The 26,856-nt window shown below is 42.0% G+C and overlaps 1 protein-coding gene and 1 pseudogene across 3 annotated transcripts in view; both read right to left on the bottom strand.

Moving 5' to 3' along the window:
* The window catches only part of TBC1D30 (TBC1 domain family member 30), a 291,603-nt gene that overhangs the window by 90,497 nt on the left and 174,250 nt on the right, over positions 1 to 26,856 (bottom strand). The window lies entirely within an intron of this gene.
* Positions 368 to 1,009, bottom strand: LOC102281560 (large ribosomal subunit protein uL30 pseudogene; annotated as a pseudogene).

The following is a 26,856-nucleotide window of genomic DNA, read 5'->3' as shown; positions in this document are numbered from 1 at the left end:
AGGGGCTTTTCAAATGAGTCAGTTCTTCACATCAGGCAGCCAAAGTATTGGAGCTTCAGCTTCAGCATCAGTCTTTCCAATAAATATTCAGGACTGATTTCCTTTAGGATGGACTGGTTGGATTTCCTTGCAGTCCAAGGGACTCTCAAGAGTCTTTTCCAATACCACAATTCAAAAGCATCAATTCTTCAGCACTCAGCTTTCTTTATAGTCCAACTCTCACACCCATACATGACTAATGGAAAAACCACAGCTTTGACTAGATGGACCTTTGTTGGCAAAGTAATGTCTTAGGTTTTTATTTTTTTATTTCAATTTGTTTCAATTGTTTATTAACCAGATTACAAAAATAATCCTGGTAGATACCTTAGTTCATCCTTCTAATAAGCCTGTGGATCTGGTCTTCCCTGTTGCCAGCATCTCCACCTTCTATAAAATGGGTGGTCTTCTTCTTCATTCTACCTCGTGGAGAAGACAATTTAAAGGGCCACAGGAAGTTGTTTGTTTCTTTGAAACGTTTTCCAATGGTATAGATCTTATGAATCAGATCCTCCATGCAGATGATTCCATATTTCCCAAGAGATCGAGCAATCAATGCGTTGTCTGTCAGGGCAATTCGCTTTTTGTTGATTTTGCCATAACCACGCTTGTAGATCAATTCATTTACAGACTTCAGATTTGGGTACCCCCATGCAATATATGGCTCCATAATTCTCAGCATGTTAATTGATGCCTTGTTGAGCTTCATAAAGGTGCTGTTGAAGATCTGCCGGAGGCAAAGGAGCTGCAGCACGTTTCAAACTTTTGGGCTCACACCGTTGATACCTCTGATCTTGATGACAAACGCCAATTTGGGTTCCACAGGTACATAGAAGTTGCCGGCTTTTCGTGCCATCCTAGCCATTCGAATTTCAGTTCTGTACATCTGCCTGTATTCCTTGTGGTAATGCTTAGCTTTTTCATAAATAAGCTTCCTCCTTGCCTTTCAAAGCATCTTTTGGGCAAACTTCTTTCTCAGTAGCTTGATCTTAAGCTCTGCGAAATTCTTCGCTTTTTCTTAAGGGTTTCTGGCACAACAGGAACCTTCTTTTTCTTCTCTTCTGCACCCTCTATGGTTCCAGCCGGGAAAGAGCTGTCTCAGGTTTTTAAAATGCTGTCTAGGTTGCTCCAAGGAGCAAGCGTCTTTCAATTTCACAAATTCTGATATGTGTATTTGTTACAATTCGGTTTAAAATCTTTTATGTTTTTCCTGGTGATTCCTTCTTTGAAGAGTTTCTCATTTCTAAATATTTGGGGATTTTTCTTGATATCTTTTTGTTATTATTTTCTATTGTATTCTAAGAGCATACTCTGTATAGGTTCTGTCTTTTGAATTTATTCAGACTTCTTTTTATGGTTTGGCATGAGTTCTATCTTGGTAAATATTCTAAATGCACTTGAAAAGAAGGAGTATTCTGGAGTTGTTTAATGTAGTGTTATGTAAATTTAAATTAAGTTAGAGAGAGTGGTTCAGATTTTCTATGTCCTTTCTCATTTTTTGTCTACTTAATCTACCAGTTACTGAGAAAGGAGTATGTTAAGATCCCCAACTATGCTTCTGACTGTCTATTTCTCGCTTTATTTCTATACATTCTTGCTTCATATATTTTGAGGTTCATATACATTTAGCATTATTGTCCCTTAAAGATTTTCCCTTTCATCATTATGAAATGTCTTTCTTTCATTTGGTAATGCTTCTTGCCTATACTACCTGATATTAATATAAATACATGGGTTGTCTGTCTTCAGGTACACTGAGACTCTTGAGAGTCCCCTGGACTACAAGGAGATCCAACCAGTCCATCCTAAAGGAGATCAGTCCTGGGTGTTGAAGCTGAAACTCCAATATTTTGGCCACCTGATGCAGAGAGCTGACTCATTTGAAAAGACCCTGATGCTGGGAAAGATTGAGGGCAGGAGGAAAAAGGGACGACAGAGGATTAGATGGTTGGATGGCATCAACGACTCAACGGACATGGGTTTGGGTGAACTCCGGGAGTTAGTGATGGACAGGGAGGCCTGGCGTGCTCCGTTTCATGGGGTTGCAAAGAGTTGGACGCGACTGAGCAACTGAACTGAACTGAGCTTCACGTTGATGGTGTTCAATCTAATGTTAAGCCCATCTAATGAGTGTTTGATTCAGATGCTATATTTTCCAGTTCTAGAATTTCTATTTGTTTCGTTTTTTTTTTTTTTTTTTTAGTTTTCCAAATCTCTTCTTAAATGCCCAATCTTTTTAACCATTATATCCATCTTTTCCTGCAAATTTTAAAAACATATGTGTATTAGTTGTTTTAAAGTTCTATTAATGCCAGTAACTGGGTAATCCATGGGTCTGTTTCTATTGTCTAATTTTTCTTTTGACTATATATCCCATTTTCCTGTTTCTTAGTGTGCTTCATAATTCTTTTGTTATATTCCAAATAATGTATATAAAAGAACAGTGGTGACCAAAGTATAATATTTAGTTTTGTTTTACTCATTTTATTTTCCAGCAAACACAAGCCCTTTTATCTATCTGGAAGTTAGGATGAGGAGCTTATCATTAGTATTTCTTTCAGAGTCAAGTTGAGCTATATCTGGGATACAGCTTTTAATCGATTGAAATCACCTATGACTAGTCCAACCCTCAACTACTTGAGTCATAACTTTTTATGTTTTCAGTAGCTGAGCTGCAAGAAGATTGGCTGCAGTTTCATATACTTTTGCAATATTTTGAATCTTTGGATTCACCTCCAGGCAAGGATCCGAAATCTAAACACCACAGGAATGCACAGACCTAAGCAATTTCTTTCTGCTCACCAGCCCTTTCTCCACTGTTATTATCTTTGCAAAACTCATGGTTGTGGAGGGTCTTCAAAAGAGCAGAAAGAACTACTGATCCCAGTAATCTGTCCCAGCATTTGGGGCTTTTCAGACTTTAATTTATCCTGACAGCCCCCAAAAGATTGGAAAATCAGATTTGTTAAGGTCAACAAAGAAAATATAATATGTTAAAAGAAGGTTGAAGGACTAGAAGATTTAAGGTAAACTAAAGTCTTCCCTGGTGGCCCAGTGGTAAAGAATCCGTCTGCCAATAGAGGAGACATAGGTTCAGTCCTGGTCCAGGAAGATCCCACGTGCCTCAGGGTAACTAAGCCTGTGTGCTACAACTACTGAAGCCCACACAACTTACAGACTATTCTATGCAAGAAGAGAAGCCACTGCAAAGAGAAGCTTGTGCACCACAACTGGAGAGTAGCCCCCATTCACTACAACCAGAGAAAAGCCTGCGCAGCAATGAAGATCCAGCACAGCCAAAAATAAACAAATAAATATTCTTTAAAAAGTGCAAAATCTCAAGGCACAAAATACAAAATAAAGTAAATTAAGAAGCTTGGTTAGATGATATTACTTTAAGCATGAACAAAATATATTAATTAATTTTTTATTAAAAAAAAGTCCTCTTGGCCTACCAAACCTATCTCCACCCTGCCTGGGGAATAATACTGCCCACAGCTTCCCATGAGTCTGCATAGCCATTTTCTCTCTGTAATATTCTAACCTGGTTTAATAGTTAACTTATAGATGGCACTAATCTACTCTTTTCATCTAGAAAAAACAATTCATGTAAATTCCACCCCATTTCCTGAAATTTCCCTCCGATTAAGATTCTGGTGATAAACTCCAATAAAAGGCTTTGGCATAGTATTAGTGATTTTGATACAAAAATAATATTTTCATGTCTTTACAGCCACCAACACTCCTCCAAAGGTATATTAGTCTGCTAGGGCTGCCATAATAAAATACCATAGATGGTGGTTTAAACAAAACAAAGTTATTTTCTCTTAGTTGTAGAAGCCAGATGTCCAAGATCTAGGTTCCAGTTGATACAGTTTCCAGTGAGGACTTTCTTCCTGGCTTGTAGAAGTTCATCTTCTCACTATGTCTCACCTGGTTTTTCCTCCATATGTTTACAGGAAGACAGCTTATAAAGCTTTATAAGAGGCACTAGATAACTTGCTAGAACACTAATCCTACTGAATCAGGACCCTCCCGTATGACCTCATTCAACCTTAATTACTTCCTTAAAGGTCCCAGTACCAAATTCAACCACACAGATGTTTAGAGATTCAACACATAAATTTGGGGGTGGGGGTGGGGAGGGAGGCACAAACATTTAGTCTAAAACAAAAGGTATTTGGATACTACATTGTTTGATTCTTGATGTAATTCTTTTCCCATCTTTCTTCTGTAATCCTTCTCTTTTTCATACAAACATCCACACTTACATGCCCATTCACACAGTCTTTTATGGAAAATCTCTATCATTAAGATAACCAAAGCTTAAACGTGGAGGCTAACCACATGATAATATGTGAAATGGCAAGCCATGGTTTGTGGCATACACTTTCATCTCGGGAAACATAGATTTATGCTGTTATAGAAATGACTTGTGGTTCAATTACTATAAAACAGAATTGTTACAGAAAGCTTTTGTTTTCACCCTAAAATACACTGTGGGTCAGTTCAGTCCAGGGAAAACAAAATTATAAGCCCTTTTCTCCACTCTGCTCCTGAAAGATACAGTCTCATTAAATATTTCAGCAACATCTTCCATATTAATTCTAACCCATTTTAACAAAGTAGTATTTTTGTAAAAACCCCAGGAAAAGTGGCGAAATAAAAATCTGTCTTCAGTGTTGCTTTTCTGTCTTGCACTGCCCCCTCCTCTTACAAGGTAAGGGTCTAGGAGGAGAGAGTATAATATATGGCTAAGAGCGCTGGCTTTGGAAACAGATATGGATTCCATTAATAATTCTCATCACTTACTGTGTGACCTCTAGTGACAAGGTAGCTAGACCTTTAGATAAGGTATCCAAGCCTTTAATGCCTCAGTTTGCCCATTCATTGATGGAACATTTAGTGAGCAATAATTATATGTCAGACACTCTAATAGGCACTGAAAATACCAAAAAGAAAAAAAAAAAGGTGTGAAGTCCCTGCCATCCCAGGGCTCAAAATAGGAATACTAACACGTATTTCAGGAGATTCTTTTAAAGGATTACATAAGTCCTTCTTAGTTACAACCGCATATTAAACCCTCCAGGGAGCTTTAAAAAATACTGATGCTGTGCAGCTGCTTACCTCTCAGGACCAGTTACCTCAGAATCTCTGCAGGGAAGACCTAGACAATGGTATTTCTTTAAAACTGCCCAGGGAATTCTAATGTGCAGCCAGAGTAGAAAACAGTCGAATTACATAAAGCCATGGCAAGACTAAGAAGTCAATAAATTGTACTAATAGGACAACCTTTGTAAGCTCATGGTACTATAGGAGGTAGACAAACTCAAAGTAACAGCATCCAACAGGAAAATAAAACTGAAACAAACACAAATCTTTTACTGAGTCAAAAATAACAAAGAAGAAAGACACAGCGATAGGAGATGAGACCAAAAAGTTCCCAGGATACGATCAATACTTGACAAGGGAGCCAAGAACACTCAATGGAGAAGAAGCAGTCTCTTCAATAAATGACACTGGGGAAAATATGATATTCATATGCAAAAGAATGAGACTGGGCCCCTGGCTTACACCACTCACAAAAATTAACTCAAAATGGATTAAAGACTTAAATGTAACACCTGCAACCACAAAATTCCTAAAGGAAAGCATAGGGTAAAATCTCCATGACACTGGTCTCAGCAATGATTTTTTTTGGATTTGACACCTAAAGCCCAAGTAATAAAATAAACAATAAACTGAAGAGACTACATCAAACTAAAAAGCTTCCACATAGCAAAAGAAACAATCAACAAAATGAAAAGGCAACATATAGGATGAGAGAAAATATTTACAAACCACAATTCTTATCAGATGTTAATAGCCAAAATATATATGAATCCATATGCCCCAGTAGAAAAACCAGTTTAAAAATTGGCATTGAACCTGAATAGACATTTTCTCAAAGAAGATATTCGAACAACAAACAAGAACATGAAAAGATGCTAAGCAACACAGATCATCAGAGAAATGCAAATTAATTCACAGGATATCCCCTCATACCTGTTAGAATGACTATCATCAAAAAGATAGGAGATAATAAGTGTTGATGAGGATGTAGAAAAATGGGAACTCTTGTACACTATTGGGAGAAATATAAATTGGTGCTCTACCATGGAAATCAGTATAGAAGTGCTCAAATAATTAAAAATAGATTTACCATATAATACAGCAACTACATTTCTGGGTATATATCTAAAAGAAATGAAATCACTATCACAAAGATATATCCATACCTCCAGGGTCACTGCACTGATATTTATGATAGCCAAGACATGGAAACAATCTAAGTGTCCATGAACAAATGAATGGATAGAGAATATATGGCATAAACACACACACACACTATGGAATATTATTCAGTCACAAAAAGAAGGAAGTCCAGCCATTTGCAACAATTTGGATGGACCTTGATTAGCACTGGATTCCCCTCCTAGCTCAGTTGGTAAGGAATCCACCTGCAATGCAGGAGACCCCAGTTCAATCCCTGGGTTGGGAAGATTCCCTGGAGAAGGGATAGGCTACCCACTCCAGTATTCTTGGGCTTCCCTTGGGCTTAGCTGGTAAAGAATCCGCATGCAATGTGGGAGACCTGGGTTCGATCCCTGGGTTGGGACGATCCCCTGGAGAAGGGAAAGGCTACCTCCTCCAGTATTCTGGCCTGGAGAATTCCATGGACTATATAGTCCATGGGGTTGCAAAGAGTTGGACAGCACTGAGCTATTTTCATTTGATAGCATTACACTAAGAGAAAGAAGTCAAGAGAAAGACAAATACTATGTGATCTCAATTGTATGTGAAATCTAAAAGAAAAAAAGAACTCATACAGACAAAGAGCAAATTAGTCGCTGCCAGAGGTGGAGGGTTGGGGTGAGGGAAATGGATGCAGGTAATCGAAAGATACAAACTGCCAGTTACAGGAAAAGTAAGTTCTGAGAATGTAATGTACAACATGGTGACAATAGTTAATGCTACTGTGCTGTATACTTGAAAGTTGCTAAGAGAATAAATATGAAGTGTTCTCATAAGAGAGTAAATACAAAGTGTTCTCATCACCATGTTAATGGCAATCATTTTGCAATCTGTATACATACAGATGATTTGTACACACACATCAAATCATTATGTTGTACCCCTTAAACTTAGGCAATATTTTCTCTCAATAAAACTGAGGGAGGGGAGAATGGGCTCCAGGATGAAGGTGGGGAGAGGGGCACAGACCATGTAGGAGTCATGTGATCTGACACATTTTTATGGGATTTGCTCTGATTGCTGTGTCCAGGGAGCAGAGGCAGGAGGGAGCAGAGGCAGAAGGAAGCTAGTGCAGTGATCCAGATAGAAGCTGATAGTGACTTGAATCAGGTAGTAGCAGGGGAGATGTGAGAATTAGTCAGATCGGGACACCTTTTGAGGGAGAAACGGTCAAATTTGATGACATATTGCATGTACCGTATGACGGGAAGTAGTCCAGAACTTTGGACTGAGCAAATGGATGAATTCTGTGGCTGTTAATAGAGAAGGCAAAGTCGTGATAACTGTTAAAATTAGCGAATATGCTATTCCTATATGGGGGAGGAAAAAAAAAAAAAAAACTAAGTCTTTTAAAAAAATTAATCTTTAAAAAAAAATTAATTTATTTTTGACCACAACATGTGGGATGCAGAACTTCCCTGACCAGGGATCAAACCCATGTCCCCTACACTGGAAGGGTGGAGTCTTAACCACTGGACCACCAGCGAAGTCCAATAAACTAATGCCAATTCACACAAAGTGTTAGTGGCTAAGTTTTTTCTTCCATTTATTAACAAACCTTTATTGTGTCCACAAAGTGCTAGGCTTTGTGGTAGGTACTTGCAACCCTAAGAAGCAGTAACTCGATCCAGAGGATTTAGAGAGATGGAATGAAATCTGAATGGGGCCTTGCAGGCACCAGAAGGAAACTGCTTTTTAGAAGATGTTCTTCAAGGCAAGGAAATCTGCTCTAATTTCTAAAACGAATTAAATAACCACTGTCTTACTTGCTGTGTGGTCTTGGGCACATTTAAATTTTCTGGACCATAATTTTCTAATTCATCTAATAAGAATGGATATTCAGTAATTATTGATTTCTTCTGTCCCTAATACTTGTAAATTGTAAATGGCCCCTGTTATAAAATTCAGGGGCCTCTTTTGTCTATGAAGGAAATGACGGAAAATTCTGTTTGACTCCCCCAGAGGCTCTATGTGGATGATCTGATACTGGAGTAGTTCCCATTCTGAGATGGGAACTGAGTTCCTACACCCTAGCTTGATCCCTGGCCAGGGTGCTGTTCAGGGATCGTGCGTCAAGTCCACCGCAGAAGCAAAAGCTACCAACATTTAGGGCACTGAGGCCTGTGCCAGCACTGACTTTACACACTCACATGCAGAAAGAATAACTGCTGCCAGATGTCCTGTGTATAATACACCATAAGCTGAAGGAGTGGTCCTCAGTGCCTAGGGCAGTGGACATAGTCTTTCCCAAGTGCCAAGTTCTCATAGAAGCCTGAATTCAGGATGCCTGAGTTGCCTGATTATTAATAACTCCTGTGCTCCACAGTCAGGAAGGGCACCCAGGTCCTGAGGAGCCTAGGAGAATCTGTGTCTACTGTAGCTCATGTGACAGCTGTGGGGAGGGCAGCACCCTCCACCTCCTGGCAAAAGCAGAGACTCACCTGAAAGCTGGGTGGAGGGTGTGGTGGTCCATTTAAATAGCACACTCCTCCCAAAGCCTAATAACAGTAGTTGCCTCCAGGGAGGGAAACTGGGGGAAAGGGGGCAAGTGTGGGATTCTTTCTTCCATTTAAACAATACTGAGTGCCTACCTGGGCTTCCCTGGTGGCTCAGTGGTAAAGAATCTGCCTGCCAATTCAGGAGACACGGGTTCGGTCCCTGGGTTGGGAAAATCCCCTGGAGAAGGAAATGGCAACCCACTCCAGTGTTCTTGCCTGGAGAATCCCATGGGCAGAGGAGTCTGGCAGACTATAGTCCATAGGGTCTCACAGAGTCAGATGTAACTTAGCAACTAAACAACAACAGCATCTACTATGTGCCTGTAGCTGTTTTAGGACTTGGAGATACTGCTGTGAACAACAACAACAAAAAAAGCAAAAATCCCCACCCTCACGGAGTTTATTTTCTATTGGGGGCACTGCTGCTGCTGCTGCTGAGTTGCTTCAGTCGTGTCCAACTCTGTGTGACCCCATAGACAGTAGTCCACCAGGCTCTTCTGTCCCTGGGATTCTCCAGGCAAGAACACTGGAGTAGGTTGCCATTTCCTTCTCCAATGCATGCATGCATACTAAGTCGCTTCAGTCATGTCTGACTCTGTGCGACCCCATGGACAGCAGCCCATCAGGCTCCTCTGTCCATGGGATTCTCCAAGCAAGAATACCGGAGTGGGTTGCCATTTCCTTCTCCAACTGGGGGCACAGACAATAGATAATATACTTTTCATTGCAGTACAATTGCTTTACAATGTTATGATAGTTTCTGCCGCATAGCAAAGTAAAACAGCTAACCTGGACCTCCCTCCAAGACCCACCCCATCCCACCCTTCTAGGTCATCACAGAGCACTAAGCTGACCTTCTAAGTTATACAGCAGCTTCCCAGTAGCTATCTGTTTTACACATGGAAATGTACATATGTCAATGCCAGTCTCCTAATTCATCTCACCCTTTCCCTCCTTCCTGGGTCCACACGTCCATTCTCTAAGTCTGAAACTCTATCCCTGCCTGCCCTGGAAATAGGGTCAAGGGCACCATATGTCTAGATTCCACATATATATGTTAATAGATAAAGAAGATGTGGCACATATATACAATGGACTATTTTGCTATTGCTAAGTCACTTCAGTTGTGTCCAACTCTGTGTGACCTCAAAGACGGCAGCCCACCAGGCTTCCCCGTCCCTGGGATTCTCCAGGCAAGAACACTGGAGTGGGTTGCCATTTCCTTCTCCAATGCATGAAAGTGAAAAGTGAAAGTGAAGTCGCTCAGTTGTGTCCGACCCCCAGCGACCCCATGGACTGCAGCCTTCCAGGCTCCTCCATCCATGGGATTTTCCAGGCCAAAGTACTGGAGTGGGGTGCCATTGCTTTCTCCAACAATGGACCATTACTCAGTCATAAAAAGGAATGAAACTGGGTCATTTGTAGAGATATGGATGACTCCAGAGACTATCATATAGAGTGAAGTAAGCCAGAAAGAGATAGCATATATTTTTTGAGATAATATACATTTTAAAGGCAATAAAACTTAGTTATAAACATGGAGTGATAAATGTCTCTCACACAATATTGCAATTTCCTGTTTACTGATATGTCTGATTCACTAGAATGGGAACAACTTGAGGACAGGATTCAAGCTTGTTCCTGACTCAAGACCTTTGTGCTTACTCTTCCCTTAGCCAGAACACATATCCACGCACACTGCACTTCGCTAGTTCACTCATTGCATCAAAGTCTCTGGTAAAATGGAGCCTCCACAGAGAAGCCTTCTCCGACCACTGTATCTAAAGACACCTTTCACCCCAGCTCAATGGCCTCTTCCTCAGCCTGTTTTTCTTTGCAGCACTACTCTACATTACAGCATATGTGTATTTGCTACTGTCTATCTCCATAGTGGAAAGTCAGTTGCAAGAGCGAAGGACCTTTTTCTATCTGGCTTCTTTTGTACCCTGGTACCTCCAGGGCAATCTGCTGACTAGCTGAACGAACAGGTGTTCTGCATAACCATGTGCGCAGCAGAGGATCAAGGAGGGAGCACAGGCATACGCAAGCATGTGTGCAAAGGAAATAACCCATGTGGGGCTACCACAGCATAACCCTGCAATGATCATTTGAGAAAGATAAGGGACAGTAAGGACGGTCTGCACTGCAGGGCTGGGGTCACAAGAAGAGAGTGTGGGAGGCTTCTGCTCTCACCCCCTCATGGAAGGGTGAGAATGAGGGGACAGCCTTGACCTGCAAGCCTTTCTTGCTTCACTTCCTGTGCCAGGACTTGTGGAGTACCAAGGAGGGATGGAGAACAACCAGAGTGGACAGAGCATATTTGGGGATAAGACACTGGATAAGAAACAGCTCACCAAACAAACATTGCTTTGGGCCTCCAGATCTCCTCTGGTTCAAATCTCATGTTCCCTAATATTCAGAACTCTGTCCTTCACTCTCCTCTTCCCTTTCCTGTTCCTGATCTGAACATGGGCTTCAGGGTCCCCTAAGAACTTCTCAGAGCAAAAACTCTCAGAGAGCAAGACTCGGGCTGGGAACTCACTCTGCAGAGCAGAGCTCTCCAAAGACTTTGTAGCAAGAACTACCATTAATTTTGTTGATCTTTTTGAAAAATAACATAGGCCCATTTGTATATATTTTCAGAAAAGCATAGAACAGAATTATTATTTTTTAATCATTCATAATCTACCACCCAGGAAAACCACTGCTAACATTTTGGTGTATTTCCTTCAAGTCTTTGTTTTTAGACAGTTTCAGTTCAGTTCAGTTCAGTCGCTCAGTCATGTCCGACTCCTTTCAACCCCATGAATCGCAGCACGCCAGGGCTCCCTGTCCATCACCAACTCCCGGAGTTCACTCAAACTCATGTCCATTGAGTCAGTGATGCCATCCAGTGATCTCATCCTCTGTTGTCCCCTTCTCCTCCTGCCCCCAATCCCTCCCAGCATCAGAGTCTTTTCCAATGAGTCAACTATTTGCATGAGGTGGTCAAAGAATTGGAGTTTCAGCTTCAGCATCAGTCCTTCCAATGAACACCCATTTAGACAGTTTGGATCATATTAAACCTGTAATTTTCAATTCTGCTCTTTTCATTTAATATTCTTCCACAAGTTTTTTCTCACACCATTGGAAATTCTTTGAAATCTTCATGGGAGTTGCTGCAGAAGAGTCTCATTGAATAACTCATCCTATTGTTGGATGTTGATTTTCCTGAAAGCTGAATGGTCTTGGGTTCTGTGCTAACTGAGACAAGGACCTGGGTGGAATGGAAGGTGCCAGGGCTGACAGCCCCACCAACCACCTGGGAAACCCGGGCTGTGAAGGTAACATGTCTGTGAAATGGAGACACCATCTTGGAATCTTACCATGTGGAGCTTCAAGATCTGCTGGTTGATCTTGATCTACTGTTTGGAGACCACAGTAACAGGAGCACAGGAAACAAAACTAAAGAGTGGTGGAAGAAGTGCTGTATGATAACAAAGCAAGATGGTGGGAAAGGAAGCCATAATCCATTCATATCCTTAGGTATACCAATTCAGTTATGAGATTTCAACTCTTTTAGTAGTTTGATATACTACTCCAACTTCAACTTTGGAGACATTCTTTGCATTTATGAGAACCAATTTGGATTGTCTGTGCCTTGGGAACACTTGGGCCCCACAAGGTATAACCACAGGTAGCCATCCTCATGTTGAAATGGTTGGCTCAAGTGGCCTAAAGGTCTTCTCTACAGTCAACAGGAGTAATAGCTCATGTACTGTTGATATTGTTTTGTTGTGTGAGCTTTTGCTGTTGTTTTGTCTTAAAAGTTTATTTTAGTTAAGCCTGTAGCTGTCTTTTGTAGCCTGTGAGCCAAGAATGATTTTTACATTTTCATAGGGTTATAAAAAAGAAGATACATATATATAAGTATATATGTATCAAACCATCATGTTATACACTTTAAATTTACAATGTTATATGCCAGTTATACCTGAAAAAACTGGAAAAAATTGCATTTTTTTTCAGCTAAAAAAAGAAAAACATGAGATATAGACCATATTTTTCCCCAAAAGCCTAAAATATTTACTATCTGGGATTTCACAGAACAAGTATCCTGATCCTCAAACTAGGGGGATAAATAAACTCCACATTTCAGTGGCTTTGCACAATACAGGTGTTGTCTTTTTTTTTTTTTTTTTCCTTGCTGAGAAATAGTTCAATGTAGGTATTTCTGGTTGACCTGAAGCTTCTTGCCTCATGGTGATTCAGGGATCCAGGCTTCCTTTGGCTACTGCTGCTGCTGCTGCTAAGTCGTGTCAGTCGTGTCCGACTCTGTGCGACCCCATAGACAAAAGCCCACCAGGCTCCTCTGTCCCTGGGATTCTCCAGGCAAGAACACTGGAGTGGGTTGCCATTTCCTTCTCCAATGCATTAAAGTGAAAAGTGAAAGTGAAGTCGCTCAGTCATGTCTGACTCTTAGCGACCCCATGGACTGTAGCCTACGAGGCTCCTCCGTCCATGGGATTTCCCAGGCAGCCCCTAAAGCCTCAGTGTACTCTGTATCCAGTGGAATCCTGGAGACAAGTACATTGGAAAATGTACATCTCTTCTTAAAACTCCAGCCCAGAAGTCATGCATACAGCTACAACTTTTATTGTCAAGAAATGATCACGTGGTCACACATTCCTCACGGGAGGAAAGACTGCCTCTGTCTGGACACCACCTCTTTGGAAACTGCCCCTTTCATACAACATGGCAGAGCACAGGCCTTCTCGGTAAACGGGAAATTTCTTATGTTTGGTAGACAGATTTCTCTACCAAGGTTCAGTAATACACAGTCTTTGTTCATTTTTAAAGTAACCGTGCATTAATAATTTCAATGGATAGTCCATTTTTTTACCTATAAGAAGTCTGCCTGCAAGGAGTTCTTCAGCAACAAATTACTCTTATAAGGCCAGGGAAGTGGTTGTAACTTACTTCAATTTCAAGGAAATCAAACAAGTGTTAACTGTGTGGACACTGAAAAAAAAAAAAAACAACACAGAGCCTGCTCAACCATCTCTATGATCCTTCTGCTGCTTCAAATAAGGTCACTTCCACAGCTCTCCCCCATGAAAGTCGCCTGCCTTTTCAAAATCATAAGAGTAGAAAATGTAAAGGAAAACTCCCCAAATTTTTTAGGGCAACTCTAATATCACTGCTGCTGCTGCTAAGTCACTTCAGTCGTGTCCAACTCTGCGACCCCATAGACGGCAGCCCACCAGGCTCCCTCATCCCTGGGATTCTCCAGGCAAGAACATTGGAGTGGGTTGCCATATCACTGCAGCTGTGTACAATTCTTTTCTTATACAAATTACAGTTATCCAAAGCATTTGACTAATGCTTGGGTAAAGCCATAGTGGCCTGCTCACTTTTTGTCTTTTAGATGAAACAAGGCATGCTGTTCCAGAAGCAGATACTTGGAAAAAGCTTGCATTCCCAACATCTATAGATCATACCTACCAATTGTGGTGCAAGTCTTATTTCCCTGCATGTAATTGTGACTTAAACAGCCCTTTCCATTATAGGAAGGGATCACAACAGGGAAGTCTGACTTACATTGTCACGTAAGTCCCTTAGAACAGCAAGATCAAACCAGTCAATCCTAAAGGAAATCAACCCTGAATATTCATCAGGACTGATACTGAAGCTGAAGCGCTGATGCTTTGGCCACCTGATGCAAAGAGACAACTGATTGGAAAAGACCCTGATGCTGGGAAAAATTGAAGACGGGAAGAGAAGGGGATGACAGAGGATGAGATGGTTGGATGGCATCACCAACTCAATGGGCATGAGTTTGAGCCAACTCCAGGAGGTGATGAAAGACAGGGAAGCTTGGTGTGCTGCAGTTCATTGGGTCAAAAAGAGTCAGACAAGACTTAGTAACTGAACAACAACAATATATCCTCTACATGTGGTTGTGCGTTTGTGTACTTTACTGTACACCTCTCTTTGCTAGAGATGAAGTAGGACTGTGTATGAAAACTTGAAAATTTATTCAGTGTATTATCAATGTAATGAAGTAGTATTTGGATATTTTAAGTACAGGAGTTATGTGTTAGATGCTTTCAGGTTGGAAAGATCACATGGATTTGCATGTGACCTCAGGTGATTTCATTTTATGATAAAGATACAGGGAGCGAATAAGTCTAGGAAACTATTGCTAGCCTGAGTACAGCATAGCTACAGTCAATTCTGGTCTTGCAGGGCTTAAATTAAAAACACTCTGAGAGACAGCAGTCTAATTGGCAATAAGAGAGGGACAAAAAAAAGGAGACTAAGTCACAAGAAGAGTAGATGGAGTTGAGCAGGAGGTATTATGTCAGAGAATTTTAAACCTGAGGGTCTGAGTTCTAGAGCTACTGCTGAGTCTCTTCCTGGAGCTCTAACAGTGTCTTGAGGGACTGAGCAACATTCAGCACAGAAGACTGAAAACTATACACAAACAGTGTTTTATGAATGCAAGGGTTTTCGTCTTGTATTAATATGTTAGGATTTCCCTGGGGGGTCCAGTGGTTAAGAATCTGCCTGCCAATGAAGGAGATATGGGTTTGATCCCTGGTCCAGGAAGATTCAGCATGTTTCCGGGCAACTAAGCCTGTGCGCCACAACTGGAGACTAGCCCCCTCTTGCCAAAACTAGAGAGAGCTTTGTGTGCACAGCAGTGAAGCCCCAGCGCAGTCAAAAAGAATGATAAATAAATGAAATTCACCAAAAAATGTTTCTTTGAACCCTGTCATGAAGCCCCCCTACTATTATTACGTACAATTGCTGTGATATTCATTTTCATTCAGTTAACATAACATGGTAAAGTCTTTAAAAGATATTGATTTTTTAAAGATTTGTAATTGTGAAACAAATTACATGTCATGGGGAAAAATTAAAATTCTACAAAAAGTTATAGAGAGGACAACAAAACTCTGCAGACTGACCGGCAACCCTACCATCCCTCAGTTTCATTCCCCAGAGGTGGTCACTGCCATCAACTTCTTGGGCAGCCTGTCAGAAATGTCAATCTGTGTATTGATGTTCATTTTAATTTAATTTCCCCAAGATAAAACTATGGTTTTTTCAGCCCCAGGATGTCCTGGTGACCTCCTGTCTTCACCATGCTTTTAGCCAGTAGACATAATCTGAAGGCACCAAGTCTCCCAGAACATCCTCCTCCACCATGTTGGCCTTAGGCAAAATTTTAATGTGAACCAGTTGTCTTAGAAACCCTTCTTCATTCCTCTGTCCCCTCTGAATGTCTCATCCTTTCTCAGCACACCCTGTGCCCTTTTGCTGCCCGTGACCATGCCTCACCCAGGCCTCTCCTGCTCAAGTCGTGACTCATGCTTTAAAAACTGTTTAGTGCTCCATACCCCATCAAATCTTTCATGGAGGCTTATCATTTAATACTAGACTGTAAATGAATGGACTTTCTTCTGTAGGTTATCTGTTTTAAAGAATCTTTTGTTTTATAAAAAATAAGTAATTAACTTGGAAGAAGAAATCTGTAACAGTGGAATTTACCATTGATAGCCTTCAAATATTTGTTGAATGGCTTCTAGGTGTCTGGTCTGGAGTTAAGGGGTACAAGCTTGTAGATTGGAAGGAACCAATTTTTACTATGAATAAATTCCTGGGCTTGTTTCAGAAGGGCATAGTATGACCAAAACTGTTGCTGAGGAGCATGGGAGAAAGATGATAATGAAAATATAGTAATAGGCTTTCCATGAGTCCAAACTCATGGCTTCTCTCTGTTTTCAGTTCCTATCTTGTGGAAAATTTTTGCTGTTTTCACTCTGTCACAGAACAGATGGAACCATGATTTATGATTCACAGTTTATGAAGCTAATTTATATTCTACCCCACTTCATGCTCTATCACGTTTCCCACATTTGCAATATTTTTTCTTCTGGGACATTTGTCACAAAAGGCACATTGGGATGTTGGAATGGGAGAAGGAGGCAACCTAAAGTGGGGGAACTAGTGACATTGCAGGGAGCATTCATGCGTTCAACAAATGTTTAGTGAGCCCTTTCATATGCCAGGGACTAAACATCCTGACAATGAGTCTGAATGACAATGAGTTTTTACTCTGAAGGAGAAAAAGGATGAACAAGTAAATAAGTAAACAAACAGCAGGGTCATCTCATAGAAATGCTTTGAAGAAAATAAAATATGGTAACATTATAAAGAGTCACTGGAGTTGGACAGCATTAAATAGGGTGGTCAAGGAACATCTGTCACAGGAGGTACTGTTAGGAGATGCCTAAATGAAAAGAAGGGATTAGCTCTTCAGAAGTCACAAGAAGTGTGTTCCAAGAAGAGGGAGCAGAAAGCACAGAGGTCCTAGGCTGTGAAGAAATCTGGAGCGCATGAGATAACAGAAACAAGAGCAGCGTGGTTACATGCACCGTCTCATCCATAGCTCCATCCTGCCCCTGCTCTCCACCCAGCCACTGATGTGGATGCCACGGGGCACATGGGCCAGGATGTCGGCTTTATGTTGTTTCGTGCATCAAATAAAATACTTCCTGGCTCGAATTCAGAAGCGTTAGTGTGGCTCTGATGGAATTCTATTTCCCACTTCACATGACAGTTGACGAGAAGTCAACCAGCAGAGTGATGCCAATAGAATGCCAACCTCGAAGCCCAGGCAAAGACTCCAAACACAAATGGCAGAAGATCTGCAGTGGCTGGTGGGGCTGATTTTCCTCTAATTAGGCTTGTTTGTAGGGAAAAGTCAAAACTGTTTTCTAGGTAATCTGATGAAATAGTCACAGCAAAGGTGAATATGTTCCTGGCAACATGTTTTGTAAACTTTTATTTCAATATCTGTATGAAGTAATAAACTATATCGGTCATAGTGAATGTTAAGTCTACCATTCCTTGACTTAAAATTGTGAACATTCTTTAAGTCTTTGAAAACTGAATCTTTTTCATAATTCATTTGGCAAGAATGCCTGCCATGAAGTGATGTCAGGTTACTTATAGTCTTTATCACAATCAGTGTCTATGTTCATACATATCCACCTAGTGCCAAAAATACTTAAATGCTTTATTAAAAAACATCACCCTAGTACCTGCTGGGGATATTATATATTATAAATCTACCATTTTACTTATATAAAATTCTGAAAAATTATTAATTCTGAAAAGTATCTGACATAAGGTTTACAAGAGCAAACATACATTCATGAATTTCAGACTATTTTTATGATTTTAATCTTAATACAAGCACCCTGGAAAGGTCTGCTAATATGTTAATGAGTAAGTGAAAGTGATAGCTGCTCAGTCGTGTCCAACTCTTTGCGATCCCGTGGACTATACAGCCCATGGAATTCTCCAGGCCAGAATACTGGAGTGGGTAGCCTTTCCCTTCTCCAAGGGATCTTCCCAACCCAGGGATTGAACTCAGGTCTCCTGCATTGCAGGCAGATTCTTTACCAGCTGAGCCACAAGGGAAGCCCAATGAGTAAGGAGGAACTAAGTAAAGAGTCAAAAGGAACGCATGACTGCCTGTCTAGTTCACATGCATGATCGTGAACTAGGCTTAACCTTGCCCAGTGGTGTGTATTCATACTCAGTTGCTAAGTTGTATCAGACTCTTTGTGATCTCATGGACTGTAGTCTGCCAGGCTTCTTTCTGTTCATGGGATTTTCCAGGCAAGAATACTGAAGTGGGTTGCCATTTCCTACTCCAGGGGATCTTCCCAACCCAGGGATTGAACCCACATCTCTTGCATTGGCAGGCAGGTTCTTTACTGCTGAGCCACCAGGGAAGCCCAGTGGCTTGTATTACATGCATTTAATTACCCACCAAATTCTAACCTGCACAAGAAAGTACCACAGTAAGGTACAGAATACACAACACACCGTGAAATTTTATCCCAGTGTCTGTGTGAAGCTGAGCTATTTGAGTCCTAGGTGTGTCCTAATAAATATTTACTAAATAGCTGCTCTGTTCTTAACACTTGGTCACACTGCTACACACCATACTTGCTGTCTCAAATGAAAATATACATTGAATAGTGATGCTGTTTCTTCTGAGTTCTCTGCCAAGCCAAGGTCAGGATGCCCGTCAAACAGATGTTTGCCATTTTGAGTCTCGCATGACTCTCTGATGGCAGGAAGAAGCAGTTTCCTGCCAAAGCCCAATTCATATTTTGGGGGAATCTGCTAATTCGTTTTTTTGTAATTAAAAAAAAAAAGTTCAATTTTAAAAAGCCCCATGACTCTCTGACCCAAAGAAACACTTTGAATCATTAAGAGTCTCCACCAGCAACTGTAATGAATCTGAATCTGTTTTTAAACTCTTTCTACTCAGATCTTAAATCTTTTCCCTCTCCTCCCACAGCCTCCACCAAGATTTTTATCAGTATGTATCAATCAAGAGAATCCATTCCAATATCAGGTTTGCTCGTGTATTGACTCAGCCAAATGATGTTCAGTCTTCCCAGCTCCCATGGCTGCACCCTAGTCTCCAGTAGGATGTCCTTTTCCCTTAGAGTTGAGGCACCCAGAGCTTTGTCTGCTTTCCCTCAGCCTGGCGGAGGACTTGAGCTCAGCCCCCAAAGCCAGGACCCAAGAAGACATATGGAATACAGAGAAAGAAAGGGACCCATTTGCTATCCTAGGATCTGTAACGGGGAAGGCAATGGCACCCCACTCCAGTACTCTTGCCTGGAAAATCCCATGGACAGAGGAGCCTGGTGGGCTGCAGTCCATGGGGTCGCTAAGAGTCAGACATGCCTGAGCGACTTCCCTTTCACTTTTCACTTTCATGCATTGGAGAAGGAAATGGCAACTCACCCCAGTGTTCTTGCCTGGAGAATCCCAGGGACGGGGGAGCCTGGTGGGCTGCCGTCTATGGGGTCGCACAGAGTCGGACACAACTGAAGCGACTTAGCAGCAGGATCTGTAAAGGCTATGGTTTTTCCTGTGGTCATGTATGGATGTGAAAGTTGGACTATAAAGAAAGCTGAGAGCTGAAGAATTGATGCTTTTGAACTGTGGTGTTGGAGAAAACTCTTGAGAATCCCTTGGACTGCAAGGAGATCCAACCAGTCCATTCTAAAGGAGATCAGTCCTGGGTGTTCTTTGGAAGGACTGATGCTAAAGCTGAAACTCCAGTACTTTGGCCACCTCATGTGAAGAGTTGACTCATTGGAAAAGACTCTGATGCAGGGAGGGATTGGGGGCAGGAGGAGAAGGGGACGATAGAGGATGAGATGGCTGGATGGCATCACCGACTCGATGCACGTGAGTTTGAGTGAACTCCAGGAGTTGGTGATGGACAGGAAGGCCTGGCGTGCTGCGATTCATGGGGTTGCAAAGAGTCAGACATGACTGAGCGACTGAACTGAACTGAGAATCTGTAAAATAGCCCCCCTGGGTGTTCATTTAAGCAATGACCAATAGGGAAAACTTTAAGACACTTCAGGGCCTCGGAAAACATGACTCTCACTGTACAGATTCTTAAGTGAGAGGAGTGACAGTAAAAGGGATTGAGAAATATCTCCAGGTTTAACAGTAAACATCTGCTGTCTTCTTCAAATCTCACTTTGTCCTATTTTTTTAAGTGTAGAAAATACATTAAGGCATTTAGAAAATAAACAATTCCTGCCTCCAAAACATAATTACAATGAATATCTTCATTTTTCCAAAAATACAATATACTGAGTTTGACCTGGAAAAGATCTGTATGAGCCCCAACAGGTCTTCATGTGATTAAAAATGCTGCTGATGAGAGTTTTGTATACACATGGGCACTTGGGTTGCCAAGGAGGACCCCCAAGGAAAGTTCCAACTATAAAAAGGTTCCAGGCTCCTTGAGAGAGAAAAAAGGAAACTGAGGGCCTGATAATCAGAGCCCCACACCCCAGACACCTGAACAATTTTGCCTCATTTCCTGAGACTGAACTTAGATGGTGTTCAGGAGTGAACTTATTCTGTGTCAGGTCCTTAGTGAGAGTTATAAAAATTGACTTATCAGGGTAATGGAGAAGGAAATGGCAACCCACTCCAGTATTCTTGCCTGGAGACTCCCAGGGACAGAGGAGCCTGGTGGGCTGCTGCCTATGGGGTCGCACAGAGCTGAACATGACTGACACGACTTAGCAGCAGCAGCAGCAGCAGCAGAGTAATATTTTAGCTCTAAGTTTGGTTGAAAGATCTATCATGAAAATGACACAAAAATGTCCTTCCACCTTGAGTTGGAAAGAACTGGAACTCTTGTCCCAGCCTGGTGGAAGGAGCACGATGCCATCTGAACCCATCCAGCATGGCAGGAACCCTGCCAAACGGAAGGCCCCAGCCATAGGGAAGGTGGTGAGAACTGGGAAAGAGTTGGGTGGAAGCAGCAGCAACTTGGCCACGTGGCATCTATGGGAAAGAAGGACACCAGGGACATTCCTGGTGGTCCAGTGGCTAGTACTCCACACTCCCAATGCAGAGGGCCCAGGTTAAATCCCTGGTCTGGAAATAGATCCCACATGTCGCAGCTAAGACTCGGCTCAGCCAAATAAATAAATACATTTTTTTTAAAAGGAAACCAGAGGGAAGGAGTTTAGCCTTCCCTGCACACACATATAAGTCCACAAGGCAGGGGAGAATGGGCTGGGGAGACGGATGGGTTCACCATACCCAGCCACATCATAAATAGCAGTCGAGGTTAGGTTCCGTGTGTAATGACGGCTGATGTGATCTGGACAAAAAGAGATAATTGAGGGAAAATGATTCTAAATCACTTTGATACTAATAAAACTTATTCCAGAACAGGGAGGCCATCTGATACTTTCCAAATCCCTAATTCCAGTTCAGTTCAGTTCAGTTCAGTTGCTCAGTCATGTCTGACTCTCTGTGACTCCATGGACTGCAGCACACCAGACCTCCCTGTCCATCACCAACTCCCAGAGCCTACTCAAACTCATGTCCATTGAGTCGGTGATGCCATCCAACTATCTCATCCTCTGTTGGCCCCTTTTCCCCCAACCTTCAATCTTTCCCAGCATCAGAGTTTTTTCAAATGAGTCAGTTCTTTGCATCAGGTGGCCAAAGTTTTGGAGTTTCAGCATCAGTGTCAATCCTTCCAATGAATATTCAAGACTGATTTGCTTTAGCATGGACTGGTTGGATCTCCTTACAGTCCAAGGGACTCTCAAGAGTCTGCTCCAACACCACAGTTCAAAAATATCAATTCTTCGGCACTCAGCTTTCTTTATACTCCCACTGTCAAATCCAGTAATGACTACTGGAAAAATCAAAGCTTTGACTAGATGGACCTTTGTTGGCAAAGTAATGTCTCTGCTTTTTAATATGCTGTCCAGGTGGGCCATAACTTTTCTTCCAAGGAGCAAGCGTCTTTTAATTTCATGGCTGCAGTCACCATCTGCAGCGATTTTGGAGCCCCCCAAAATAAAGTCTCTCACTGTTTCCATTGTTTCCCCGTCTATTTGCCATGAAGTGATGAGACCAGCTGCCATGATCTTAGTTTTCTGAATCTTGAGTTTTAAGCCAATTTTTTCACTCTAATCTTTCACTTTCATCAGGAGGATCTTTAGTTCTTCTTCACTTTCTGCCATAAGGGTGGTGTCATCTGCATAACTGAGGTGATTGATATTTCTCCCGGCAATCTTGATTCCAGCTTGTGCTTCATCCGGTCCAGCATTTCTCATGATGTACTCTGCATATAAGTTAAATAAGCAGGATGACAATATACAGCCTTGACATACTCCTTTCCTGATTTGGAACCAGTCTGTTGTTCCATGTCCAATTCTAACTGTTTCTTCCTGACCTGCATACAGATTTCTCAAGAGGCAGATCAGGTGGTCTGGCATTCCCATCTTTTGAAGAATTTTCCACAGTTTCTTGTGATCCACACAGTCAAAGGCTTTGGCATAGTCAATAAAGCAGAATTAGATGTTTTTCTGGAACTCTTTCACTTTTTCCATGATCCAACAGTGATTGGAAATTTGATCTCTGGTTTCTCCGCCTTTTCCAAATCCAGCTTGAACATTTGGAAGTTCATGGTTCATGTACTGTTGAAGCCTGGCATGGAGAATTTTGAGAATTACTTTGGTATCATGTGAGATGAGTGCAATTGTGTAGTAGTTTGAGCATTCTTTGGCATTGCCTTTCTTTGGGATTGGAATGAAAACTGACCTTTTTCAGTCCTGTGGCCACTACTGAGTTTTCCAAATTTGCTGGCATCTTGAGTGAAGCACTTTCACAGCATCATCTTTTAGGATTTGAAGCTCAACTGGAATTCCATCACCTCCACTAGCTTTGTTCATAGTGATGCTTCCTAAGGCCCACTTGACTTCATATTCCAGGATGTCTGGCTCTAGATGAGTGATCACACCATTATGGCTATCTGGGTCATGAAGATCTTTTTTGTATAGATCTTCTGTGTATTCTTGCCACCTCTTCTTAACATCTTCTGCTTCTGTTAGGTCCATACCATATCTGTCCTTTATTGTGCTCATCTTTGCATGAAATATTCGCTTGGTATCTCTAATTTTCTTGAAGAGATCACTAGTCTTTCCCATGCTATTGTTTTCCTCTATTTCTTTGCACTGATCACTGAGGAAGGCTTTCTTATCTCTCCTTGCTATTCTTTGAAACTCTGAATTCAAATGGGTATATCTTTCCTTTTCTTCTCTTTCACTTCTCTTTTCATAGCTATTTGTAAGGCCTCCTCAGACAACCATTTTGCCTTTTTGCATTTCTTTTTCCTAGAGATGGTCTTGATTCCTGCCTCCTGTAGAATGTCATGAACCTCTGTCCATAGTTCTTCAGGCACCCTGTCTATTATATCTAATCCCTTGAATCTATTCGTCACTTCCACTGTATAATGGTTAGGGATTTGATTTAGGTCATACCTGAATGGTCTAGTGGTTTTCCCTACTTTCTGCAATTTAAGTCTGAATTTGGCAATAAGAAGTTCATGATCTGAGCCGCAGTCAGCTCCTGGTCTTGTTTTTGCTGACTGTATAGAGCTTCTTCACCTTTGGCTGCAAAGAATATAATCAATCTGATTTCAGTATTGACTATCTGGTGATGTCCATGTGTAGAGTCTTCTCTTATGTTGTTGGAAGAGGGTGTTTGCTATGACCAGTGCATTCTCTTGGCAGAACTCTATTAGCCTTTGCCCTGCTTCATTCTGTACTCCAAGGCCAAATTTGCCTGTTACTCCAGGTGTTTCTTGACTTCCTACTTTTGCATTCCAGTCCCCTATAATGAAAAGGACATCTTTTTTGGGTGTTAGTTCTAGAAGATCTTGTAGGTCTTCATAGAACTTTTCACCTTCAGCTTCTTCAACATTACTGCTTGGGGCATAGACTTGGATTACTCTGATACTGAATGGTTTGCCTTGGAACAGAACAGAGATCATTCTGTCATTTTTGAGATTGCATCCAAGTACTGCATTTCAGACTCTTTTGTTGACTATGATGGCTACTCCATTTCTTCTATGGCATTCTTGCCCACAGTTGTATATATAATGGTCATCTGAGTTAAATTCACCCTTTCCAGTCCATTTTAGTTTGCTGATTCCTAAAATGTCAATGTTCACTCTTGCCATCTCCTGTTTGACCACTTCCAATTTGCCCTGATTCATGGACCTAACATTCCAGGTTCCTATGCAATATTGCTCTTTATAGCATCAGACTTTATCCATCACAAGTCACATCCACAACTGGGTGTTGTTTTTGCTTTGGCCCCATCTCTTCATTCTTTCTGGAGTTATTTCTCCACTGATCTCCAGTAGCATATTTAGCACCCATTGACCTGGGGAGTTCATCTTTCAGTGTCCTATCTTTCTGCCTTTTCATACTGTTCATGGGGTCCTCAAGGCAAGAATATTGAAATGGTTTGCCATTCCCTTCTCCAGTGGGCCACATTTTGTCAGAACTCTTTACCCTGACCCTTCCGTTTTGGGTGGCCCTTCACAGCATGGCTCATAGTTTCATTGACTTAGACAAGGCTATGATCAGATTGGTTAGTTCTCTGAGATTGTGGTTTTCATTCTGTCTGCCCTCTGATGAGAAGGATAAGAGGCTTATGGAAGCTTCCTGATGGGAGAGACTGAGCGGGAAACTGGGTCTTGTTCTGATGGGTGAAGCCATGCTCAGTAAATCTTTCATCTAATTTTCTATTGATAGTCAGAGCTCATTTGACCTGAGGCCAAACTATGGTCGAGGTAATGAAGATAACGGCAAACTCCTTCAAAAGATCCCATGCAGGCATTGCTGCACTCAGTGCCCCCAACCCTGCAGCAGGCCACTGCTGACCCACGCCTCCGCCAGAGACTCCTGGATACTCATGGGCAAGTCTAGGTCAGTCTCTTGTGGGGTCACTGCTCCTTTCTCCTAGGTCTTGGTGCACACAAGGTTTTGTTTGTGCCCTCCAAGAATCTGTTTCCCCAGTCCTGTGTAAGTCCTGGCGGCTGTTCAATTCAGTTCAGTTCAGTCGCTCAGTCGTGTCCGACTCTTTGCGACCCCATGAACTGCAGCATGCCAGGCCTCCCTGTCCATCACCAACTCCAAGAGTTCACTCAAACTCACGTCCATCAAGTCGGTGATGCCATCCAGCCATCTCATCCTCTGTTGTCCCCTTTTCCTCCTGCCCCCAATCCCTCCCAGCATCAGAGTCTTTTCCAATGAGTCAACTCTTCGCATGAGGTGGCCAAAGTACTGGAGTTTCAGCTTTAGCATCAGTCCTTCCAAAGAACACCCAGGACTGAACTCCTTTAGGATGGACTGGTTGGATCTCCTTGCAGTCCAAGGGACTCTCAAGAGTCTTCTCCAACACCACAGTTCAAAAGCATCAATTCTTCGGCACTCAGCTTTCTTCACAGTCCAATTCTCGCATCCATACATGACCACAGGAAAAAACATAGCCTTGACTAGACGGACCTTTGTTGGCAAAGTAATGTCTCTGCTTTTGAATATGCTATCTAGGTTGGTCATAACTTTCCTTCCAAGGAGTAAACATCTTTTAATTTCGTGGCTGCAGTCACCATCTGCAGTGATTTTGGAGCCCCCAAAAATAAAGTCTGACACTGTTTCCACTGTCAAACTGTTTCCACTGGCGGCTGTATGGACCTCCTCCAAGAGGGCTTATGCCATATGCAGGTCTACTGCGCCAAAGCCCCTGCCCCTGAGGCAGTGCACTGCTGACCTATACCTCCACAGGAGACACTCAAACACAGTTCTGTCTCAGTCTCTGTGGGGTCTCTGGGTCCTGGTGTGCACAAGGTTTGTTTGAGCCCTCTGAGTGTCTCTGGTAGGTACGAGGTTTGATTCTAAACGTGAGTTCACCCCTCCTACCATCTTGCTGGGGCTTCTCCTTTGCCCTTGGACATGGGGTATCTCCTCAAAGTCGCTCCAGCACTGCTTCTAATTCTAAGCTTATCACTTTATTCCAAGTCTATTGCTTCAACTGAAACTTTTGTGATCCCTACTACCTAACCAATACAACATTCTACAGAAGCTCAACCAGATCTATACCTGAAAAGCTGGAACCAGCTCCAAAATGTCACGGAAACAGCAATTGAAGGAGGAAAGGTTGACAGTGAGAAAGAGGAGTTCTCCAAATTTGAACCATAATATTCATGACTGATGTTGAAGCTGAAATTCCAATACTTTGGCCACCTGATGCGAAGAACTAACTCATTGGAAAAGACCCTGATGATGGGAAAGATTGAAGGCAGGAGGAGAAGGGGATGACAGAGGATGAGATGGTTGGATGGTCTCACCAACTCAATGGACATGAGTTTGAGCAAACTTCAGGAGTTGATGATGGACAGGGAAGCCTGGTGTGCTGCAGTCCATGGGGTCACAGAGAGTCAGACATGACTGAGCAACTGAACTGAACTGACTCATATCTCTGGGATATTGTTAATTCATTTAATAAGTGCTGCCCCAAGAAAATAACCCATTCTTGTCTCAGGATACTTGATCTTTATACATCTAAATGGGGGATTCTTTAGGCACTGAGGGAGTTAAAGTGGTGT

This window comes from Bos mutus, chromosome 5 (assembly GCF_027580195.1).
Source record: "Bos mutus isolate GX-2022 chromosome 5, NWIPB_WYAK_1.1, whole genome shotgun sequence".
In the NCBI taxonomy this organism is placed as follows: Eukaryota; Metazoa; Chordata; class Mammalia; order Artiodactyla; family Bovidae; genus Bos; species Bos mutus.
Note: the sequence above shows the minus strand (reverse complement) of the source record. Positions and strands in the feature narration are given on the sequence as shown.